The following is an 8411-nucleotide window of genomic DNA, read 5'->3' as shown; positions in this document are numbered from 1 at the left end:
GGCCTCAGATCCACACCCACACCTTCCTTGGACTCTTGTTTCACCTGTGGGCGTGGGTAGGCGTGCGTGCGGAAGGCGTGGGTGGCTGCCCTTGAGATGTATTGAAATGACGGGCGTGGATAGCCTCTCCGCGGGCGTGGGCGAGTAGGAAGAAGCACAATAGGAGGAAGAAAGTGCTGTACGTCTCCCTTCGTCAACTTACAACGCAGGCGAAGAGGAAAATGTGTACAAGTTTTTACATCCGTCGTCAGAAAGAGAGGGACGAGGAGGGTGGCTAAATTCCTTCGTATTCTTGGTATTTTTTTTTTTTTATTATTTTTGGTAAGGGTTTGTTCTGTTTCCACTTCAGTATGGGGGGGATGGGGGAAGAGAATGAGATGTGAGGGAGTATGGTGGTTGATGGTGCATTGGAGTGTAGAGGAGAGGGATGTGCATGCAGTGGTGATGCTGGTGATGATAATGAGGGTGATGTAATCTGTACAGTGTGTGTGTGTGTGTGTGTGTGTGTGTGTGTGTGTGTGTGTGTGTGTGTGTGTGTGTGTGTGTGTGTGTGTGTGTTGAGTACGAGATAATATTTAGTATAACTTAAAAGAAAATTCCTTTATCAAATTTTAAACCAACAAGAGATAATATTCAGCATTTGGGTAAGCTTATTTACGCTAATACTTTAAAACAACTAGACCTTTTACGTCTGTGTGTGTGTGTGTGTGTGTGTGTGTGTGTGTGTGTATATAAGAGGAAAAGATTCACTCTGTGCCTTGCCATCACGTGCAGGACACATGATCGCCAGCTATTATCCTATACACCAGTCAGTCCTCTTAATGGCCTGACATATGGCTGATAGTCTCCTTTACACACACACACACCGCCACTCCCTCTTACACAACGCGAGTCAGTCAGTGCTGGGCGAGTGCTGGGCAAGTGCTGGGTCATCCGTGCACACCTTTAGCAATCTGAGAACCTGAGCTGGGAGCGCGCCTCGCCTTGCCAAGTGACTGTGCTAGCGTGTCTCTCCCTGTGTGTGTGTGTGTGTGTGTGTACGTAGATGCTTACAAGACAAGTCTCAATCACATATTTCTTCACAGACCAAATTCAGACGCAAGCGGAATCTCTGCCTTCCAGATGAGACCAGTTTTTTTTTTTTTATTATTATTATTATTATTCCCACTCCCTCTCCCGCCTCACTCCCCCCACCAGATACCCCTTCTCCCTTCCTCCCCCAAACAGACCGGCCCCAGACTCGGCCCCCTCTCTCCCCAGCCTCCACCCTTAATTGTGAGGCAAGAGAGAGCTTATCTTGCAGTGCATAAAGGCGAGAATTCCTTGTTTTGTCTCCTCTGAGAGTGGCCTTACGTGGTGAAGGAATGTGTGCTCCTCTTGCTAACAGGAAATAACTACTGCGTGCTGTATAATTGCTGGAGAGAGAGAGAGAGAGAGAGAGAGAGAGAGAGAGAGAGAGAGAGAGAGAGAGAGAGAGAGAGAGAGAGAGATTCACTCCTGAATAAATACTGTAGTTTGACACGTCCCCATCTCTCTCTCTCTCTCTCTCTCTCTCTCTCTCTCTCATACAGTGGTCAGTCTCCTTTTCCCAGAATTAAAGGAGCTAATAAAAATTTGCTCTCAATCTCGCCCCAAGAGCAACCAAACCGCCTCGAAATGTCCCGAAGCGGCTCCACAATTCTCCAGTAACTGGTTCGAATTATAAGATCAATTTTACAAGGCTGGGAATTTGCTTCGATTGCTTCGAGATAATCCGGTCACTGAATCAGAAGCTTCTGAATTGAGAATATGTAGTAAGGGGGAGAGAGAGAGAGAGAGAGAGAGAGAGAGAGAGAGGCTGTCGATAACCCAATTTCTGCCTTATTCTCGAGTTACGTAATCACAAGATATTTTTTTGCAATTTTCCTCTCACCTTCTTCACGTAGTAACTCGATTTTGTCTCCTATTTTCTCTCTCTCTCTCTCTCTCTCTCTCTCTCTCTCTCTCTCTCTCTCTCTCTCTCTCTCTCTCTCTCTCTCTCTCTCAATGAAGAAAAATGACTCGCTTCAATTAAAGAGACACAGATTGACTAAACATTCATAAGTATTCAAGTGTGTGTGTGTGTGTGTGTGTGTGTGTGTGTGTGTGTGTGTGTGTGTAAACATACCAGTAAGAAATAACACAAGACCAACAACACATAAATCTTTTTTTTTTTTTTATCAAGAATGCAACACACACACACACACACACACACACACACACACACACACACACACACACACACACACACACACTTTTATCTCTTTCAAACCCTCGTTTTTCTTTTTAACCCTGAAGCGTTCTCTTTTTACCCCTCTGACCTTCCAACCCTCCATCCATCCATCCTCCCTTGCGCCATCCATCTTCCCTCCCCACTCCTCATTACCCTGGAACACCCACAGGGGACGCCAGGTAATCTCCCTTCTGTAGGCGACGCTGACGCTGTAATCCTGCAGGTGAGACGAGATGAATTAATTTAGACTCCAAACACTTAGAAGAGTTGGATGCTCGGCTCAGCTTAGCACGAAGAAGTATTGCTCGAGGGAAGATGAGGTTAGAGGGGATGCCTTTGTAGAGGGTTAGGTAAGATGTTATGGAGGTCAGAATGCCTTTGTGGGTTAGATAAGAGGATAAAAAGGTAAGAATGTCTTTGTGGGTCAAGTAAGAGGTTACAGATGTTAGAATGCCTTTGTAGAGGGTTAGGTAAGATGTTACAGAGGTCAGGACCCGTTTATAGAAGATTATATTAGAACCATATGTGTTTTGAGGATTAATTAAGACTGACGGAAAGGTTACTGAGGTTAGGACCACTTGAAAAAGCGTTAAGTTAGAATTAAAAGAATTTTTGGTACTATTTAACTATGAAGTAAAGGTTATAAGGGCTAAGATACCTTTATAGAAGATTAGATTAGTGCTACAAAGGTTTTGAGTGCTATTTATGGCTGGAGAAAAGTTATATGGAATATGATGTTCTTAAAGGGTATTAAATAAGTTTTATAAAGGTTTTTGAAGCTTTTGGTAAGGATGCCTAAAGTATTCTGAAGGTTTGTAAAGATAAGGCTTGGTGTTGTAAATGTGGAACCTTCAAGAGGATGAAAATGAATATCGATGAGTAGACAAGGGAGTTGACACTTATCAAAGACGCGGAATTAAAACCATTAGGGATTCTGTAGATAAGGAAAGACGAGCAAAAGTAATAAAGAATCTAGAACAACAACAACATCAAGAGCAACAGTACCTGACGCGTTATGTAGGCAGGCATCATTACGAAAATACGAGAGATGGATACAACTGCACTACAGGCTGCCGGAGTGGCGTATATGGGCGAGGCATTAATATCGTAAAAGGAGAAGCAAGACTCGTTACTGCGTAGTGGCGAGGTGTGATACATATCGTGAGGGGAGCGTGAGAAGTACCGTTATGGGACTCCTGATGGCTCTGGCGGGAAGGCGTGAAGATTAACCTGAGAGTGAGTGAGGCTAAGCAAGACGCCGTGTGTTACGCCGTGTGTTACGCAGCGGCTGGGCTGGGTTAAGTAAGGCCATGTATTGTGAAGCACGTTAGGTCTCGTGTAAGGATTGTTTTCAAAGGCCATGGAGATGCGTAGTCGGCTCTGGTGTGTGTGTGTGTGTGTGTGTGTGTGTGTGTGTGTGTGTGTGTGTGTGTGTGTGTGTGTGTGTGTGTGTGTGTGTGTGTGTGTGTGTGTGTGTGTGTGTGTGTCCCTAATAAACTCGCCAGAATCATACAGACTTCTAGTACAGGCTGTTGGTATCCTTGTTAAGCCCTCACTGGAGTCATGAAAGCTTCCTGGAAAATCGTAATACCTGCCAGAAGAGGCTATTGAGGGTGATCCAGACAAGACGACATAGTGTTTGAGAGTCTGGTGGAGTTTGTGTTCATTGACGGAGCGGAGGCCTTGTTAAAGCCTCACTGGAATCATGAAAGCTTCCTGGAAAACCGTAATAACTTCCAGTAGAGGCTGTCGAAAGTGGTTCAGGCAAGACGCAAAAGTGCTTGAGAATCTAATGGATCTGTTTCTCATTGACAGCGTGGAGCGTGGAAATCTTCTAAAATCCTCACTGGAATCATGAAAACTCCCTGGAAAACCCCAATAACTTCCAGCAGAGACTGTTGAAAGTGTTCCGCGTTTGAGAATTCTGGTGGGTTCATGTATTTCTCCTTGACGACGCGCAGTACTCGTTAAACCCTCACAGGAATCATGAAAGTTTCCAGGAAGACCTCAATACTTTCCAGAGGAGACTGTTGAAAGTATCCCGAACAAGACACCGAGGTGACGTCTTTGACAATACGTTTCAGGGAATGACCAGGAAGTGTAACACCTCAATAACACGCCAAGGGGAGGAGGAAGGAGAGCCGAAAGAGAGGAAATCGGGGTATCAGGTAACGCTAGAGGCCTGTCTGTACCTGAGGAAGGAGAAGAAGCAGGAGGAAGAGGAAGAGGAGGAGGAGGAGGAGGAGGACAAGGAAGACCAGAAGGAGGAGGAGGGACTCTAAGATGACATTACTTTGCCGCCGAAATGACTCCCGCAGGACTTCGAGCCTCGCCAAAGTCTAGCCGCCAAGCCCCGTGAGCACCGCCTTGGGAAATGCCTTAATGGTGCCTGCTGGAGGGGCGGCGCGGCGATGGGTGGTGGGCGGGCCGAGGAGGTTTACTTATGTGCCCCTCGGAGAACTCACGAAGAAAACAGAGCTGAGTGTGACGCTGGTGGTGCTCATGGATGTATGTTGGTGGTAGTGGTGGTGGGGAGAGAGAGAGAGAGAGAGAGAGAGAGAGAGAGAGAGAGAGAGAGAGAGAGAGAGAGAGAGAGAGAGAGAGAGAGAGAGAGAGAGTCAGCTCATGAAAAATAATCCACACAGTCATTCAAACTCTCTCTCTCTCTCTCTCTCTCTCTCTCTCTCTCTCTCTCTCTCTCTCTCTCTCTCTCTCTCTCTCTCTCTCTCTCTCTCTCTCTCTCTCTCTCTCTCTCTCTCTCACACACACACACACACACACACACACACACACACACACACACACACACACACACACACACACACACACACTTTGCATATTCCACAACCCACTTCGTCTGCGTCGCCTGCCTCAGTATTCATGCCCACACACACCTATCGCCGCCGCTGCAGGTGTGGCCGGCCCTTCACTACCTATGCACACACACCACCTGCACTTCACCGGGTCATTTGTCTCAATAATTTGTCATAATTTTTCTCTTTATTATTTACTATTTATTATTTTCCTTGGTCGCTCATTTTTAGCTACGTTTTCCCTCGCATTTAACATGTTTGGGTATAATTTGTCAGAGTAGTAGTAGTAGTAGTAGTAGTAGTAGTAGTAGTATTAGTATTAGTAGTAGTAGTAGTAGTAGTAGTAGTAGTAGTAGTAGCAGCAGCAGCAATAATTAAGAACATTATAGAAACACCAATTATGTAAATAACCTATCCTTAATTAAAAAGAGTAACTAAATAACTAATAAATTAACTAACCAACCAACCAGCCAACCAATTAGCCAACCAACCAAACAAATAAACAAAAACAACCACCATTACCATCACTAAACCCACCAAAACTAACCTAACCAAAACCCAGACACTCGACAGATCCTGGATGAAGTGAGATTATAAAAACAATAACGACGCACGAGCACCAGACGGTCCCTGAGTGCGGCGCGACCCGAGATGACCTGAGCGAGAAGAAAGGCGCGAGAAAAGACATAATATTCAGAGAGCGAAGTGGCTGTGACGGCGGTGGTGGTGGCGGCGGTGGTGGTGGTAGTGGTGGTAGTGGTGGTGGGAAGCAAGATGAAGCACAGGTGTGAATACAGGTGACGATATTCATCCCGGCGGAAATGAGCGAGTCGATGCATGATTTCTCGCCGTTCTCACCTGACCCACAGCGCTCAAAGGTCAGGTAAGGTCATATTAGTCCAGCTAACTGCCACGGAATTCTCCGCCTTGCATGTCTCGCTCGCTTGTTTTGCTGAAATTCAACGATATTCCACGATATTTGTCCGTCTGTGAGAACTGATGACGATGTGTGGGATGGTGACGATAATGATGAAGATAATAGTGATGATGGTGGTAATGAGCTCACGTATAATACATGTAAACCAAAACTTCACAATTCATCGAGATATCCGTCCATGCGTGGGAAATGATGATGATGTGTAGGATGGTGGAAATAATAAGGATAGAGATAATAATGGTGATAGTGATAATGACACCACGTACTATAGGAAAAAAAAAACTCCAGTTAGAAAAGTGAGAGAGAGAAAAAAAGAAAAAGCATCATTAACCAAAACTTCACAACCTTTTCACAATTTTTTTTCTATCCCGCATCCTAAGTCTCTTCCGCCTTCCCCTTCCAGTCCCCCTACCTATCCCTTCCCCCTTCCCCTACCTAGTCCCTGCCAACCCCTACCCCTGCCTCTGTGTGGTTAGAAAGTTGTTATAAAAGTTAAGATTTAAAATTTATAATGTACGAGCTTGCGACGAAGGGTGAAGAGGAGGAAGAGGAAGAAGAAGAGAAGGAAGAAGAAGAAGAGGAGGAAGGAGGAGAGGAAGCATACAGGAAGACATTTGTAGTCAGTTAGATAGACAAGAGCTTCACGACCCAGGGGAGGCGAGACGAGCAGGGTCACGGGGGAGGAGAGAGGAGGGGAGACGACTGGGGAACAAGGGCAAGCAGGAGGCGGGTAATGGGGGAGGAACAGGGAGGAGGCTTGGGGTGAAAGAGACGAGGTGAAGGTAAAGGACAAGGTGAGAGGAGGGGGTGAGTGGGGTGAGGATGGGGAGGGCTGAGAGTGGTGTTCTGAGACAAGTGAAGCATGCGGACAGACAGACAGACACACACACACACACACACACACACACATTACACTACATTCGCTTCATATTCGCTTTATGATAAGGTAACGCAAGATTCACTACAGTGTCTACCAACTCCCGCTATTTACTCACTCGCTCATTCATTCACTCACTCACTGCCCTCTATTAGTTAACAAATACTCATCAACTATTCATCTGATCAGTAACGCAATAGTTAGGCTTTTATTTACCTCCCATTATCACTCCATCACTCCTGGAGCTAATTACCGTGGCAAAAATTACTAATTCTCACCTGTAGAAGAGTGAAGCGGAAGTGAACCCAGTAACTCACGCAGAGAAAAAAGTTCGAAGCATTGAGTCACTTCCTCCTCCTGTTTTACGATTTTTTTTTTTTTAAGTCGTACGAATAATTTCTATATGTCAAGTGGATTTTCTTTCTTTCTTTTTTTTTCTTTCTTTCTTTCTTACTTTACTTATTTATTTGTTTACTGACTTTTAACTTTGTTTTAAAGTGAAAAGCTGGACGGACCTTTTTTTTTTTTTCTTTTCTTTCTTTCTCTTTTTTTCTTTATTTTCGGCCAGTCTCCTTGACCCGTAAGAAAACAGCAGCAACAACAACAACAAAAACAACAATAATAGTAATAATAATAATAATAATAATAATAATAATAATAATAATAATAATAATAATAGTAAGAAGAAGCAGGAAGGAACAAATTTTGAGGTAATTTTTCTATAACAACATCAATTCTTCCAAACTACAGGCATTGAATATTCCACCAAGCTCGAGTATTTACCTTCCATCATTTACGTCACGCAATTACACCTGCACCCGAAGGTGAAACACGAGGAGGAAAATGACCAGGAGGGAATAGGCAGGAAGACGTAGGAAAACAAGACGGCATATGGATTTTTTCTTTTTTGTTATTTCGTCTCCATCAAGGACATCTGGTGCTCTGTGTATCACTATTGTGTAGATGAGGAGTAGGAGGAATAAAGGAAGAGTAAACTTGGAGAAAGATCATAAATAAATATATTCACTTAGTCTCTCAGATGTCATGCTAACTCTACATGTTCTCACAGCCATTAACTTCACTTCTCAAGTGCAAGAGTTAACCTGCATCAACACCAATTCTTCCCTTTCAGTAATAATCCAGAAAAGAGTCCGTCTAATGACCTCACTTTCTCCTTCCCTCGACGAGAACACCTTCAGGAGAGAGAGAGAGAGAGAGAGAGAGAGAGAGAGAGAGAGAGAGAGAGAGAGAGAGAGAGAGAGAGAGAGAGAGAGAGAGAGAGAGAGAGAATGAAAGAAAGATCAAGGTACACTGGGAGTACAGATGACCCATTCACACTTCTCTGTTTCTGCCTTTTGTACAGAGCAAAGTACCATTCAGCAGGACGCTTCTTCTGTGCCACACTTCCCTTCACAACCCTCGGCCGTCCTTGTTGTCATGTAAATGTGAAAGGAAGGGAGAGGAGAAGAGGGGAAGAGAGGGAAGTGTTTTGCGGCGTGTTTGTCGACGATTCTCGTACTAGAGCGCAAAGGA

Source organism: Scylla paramamosain, chromosome 23 (genome assembly GCF_035594125.1).
Source record: "Scylla paramamosain isolate STU-SP2022 chromosome 23, ASM3559412v1, whole genome shotgun sequence".
In the NCBI taxonomy this organism is placed as follows: domain Eukaryota; kingdom Metazoa; phylum Arthropoda; class Malacostraca; order Decapoda; family Portunidae; genus Scylla; species Scylla paramamosain.
The sequence above is the reverse complement of the archived record's forward strand: the minus strand, read 5'-3'. Positions refer to the sequence as shown.